This window comes from Frankliniella occidentalis, unplaced genomic scaffold (genome assembly GCF_000697945.3).
Source record: "Frankliniella occidentalis isolate FOCC.00 unplaced genomic scaffold, Focc_3.1 Scaffold85, whole genome shotgun sequence".
Taxonomy (NCBI): Eukaryota; Metazoa; Arthropoda; class Insecta; order Thysanoptera; family Thripidae; genus Frankliniella; species Frankliniella occidentalis.
The window spans coordinates 716,661-718,043 of record NW_026267214.1 but is presented as its reverse complement, the minus strand read 5'-3'; positions in this window follow the sequence as shown (position 1 = coordinate 718,043).

Genomic DNA, 1,383 nt, shown 5'->3' with positions numbered 1-1,383 from the left:
CCTGGACAAGCGAGGCGGGATTGCCTACCCCAGGAAAGAATCACACCCCTCTCCTCCTCCCCACCCCGCATTTCCCGCGCCTTCATGGATGGAAACGTAAACAATAACAGTGAAAATTTGTGTCACGTATGAATCGGCGTTTCTGCCAAATACCGATAATACCTACTCATATGATTGATAATCATAGGATTTTAATCAGAATTTAAGAGTGGACATCGCCGCTTTTCCATATTAATCGCAAGGTATAGTGTTTGATTGTTTCCGGCCCGGAATATTGAATTGTTCCATTCCGGTTATGGTTGTAGGAGGTTAGTGTTCTCCTGCAGCTCAATGTTATTTCCACGCACAATTAAGTTGTAAGTTATTTTTTGAGGCCGAGTAAATGATGCCCGTGATGTAAATAACTTGGCTCACTGTCAGCTTTGTTGAAAAGGTGTGAATGGGTAGACTCCTCCAATCCATGCAGTATGTTAGAGACTGTTGTAGGTCACTTATTAGGCAAATGGGTGAACTGCCAGTCGTGTTTTATCACTTATCATTTTTTTTACTCTATATGATTCTAGTGGAACAGAAAACTTTATTACTTTCTGGTTGGGGTGCAAACCGAGTGGTACTATTTGCGTAATCCCCCAATCAATCAATGTGCGTTGCAGATAATTTGCAGCTGCCCCTTCGTACTTGATGCTTATAAATTATATGTAATTGATAGTAGATGAGCGCTAAAAGTACTGTTTAATATGATTGCAGGAACTCGGCCCAGAAATGTTCTTGACATATGACCAAGAGAAGTCATTTTACCCAAAAGAATAGGTGAGTTGACATGACAGTAACGGACAACGCTGGTCCAGTTTGTCTCCACTATGAGGAGCTTCCTTTCGTGTGCATCAAAGGGTGGTTTTTGAGTTTTTTGTGGTGCCTTGGTTCTTTGTTGTTGATTTCAATCCTCCTCTGTCAAAATCCAGGCTGATTTGTTATCACTGAAAATGTCCGGAAAAATCTTGGCAATTTGGAAAATTGCTGGTATTGGTTTGGATTGGTGGGGCAGACTCCCTTTTCACATGCTCTGTCTAAATATCATGGTGCCGACCCACTACAGCAGAGTTCTTAGCCAGTGCGCCTTAGGTAGCCTACCCGCCCTTAGTTAGAGAGACCAGCTCTTATAAAACTCAGGTTTCTGGGGACAGGGGTGGTTTCTGACAGAAAAAAAGGTAGTTTTGTGGTGCCTGGTTCACTCCTGTCGACTCGAATACTCCTCCATCGAAATCCGGACCTATAGCCTTTGTAAATTTTGCCAAAAATGAGAAATTTGAAATCGCTGGAAATAGTTGGGATTGGTCAGACTGAATCCTTTTTCAATCTCTGAGTCGAAGTTTCACGCCGCCG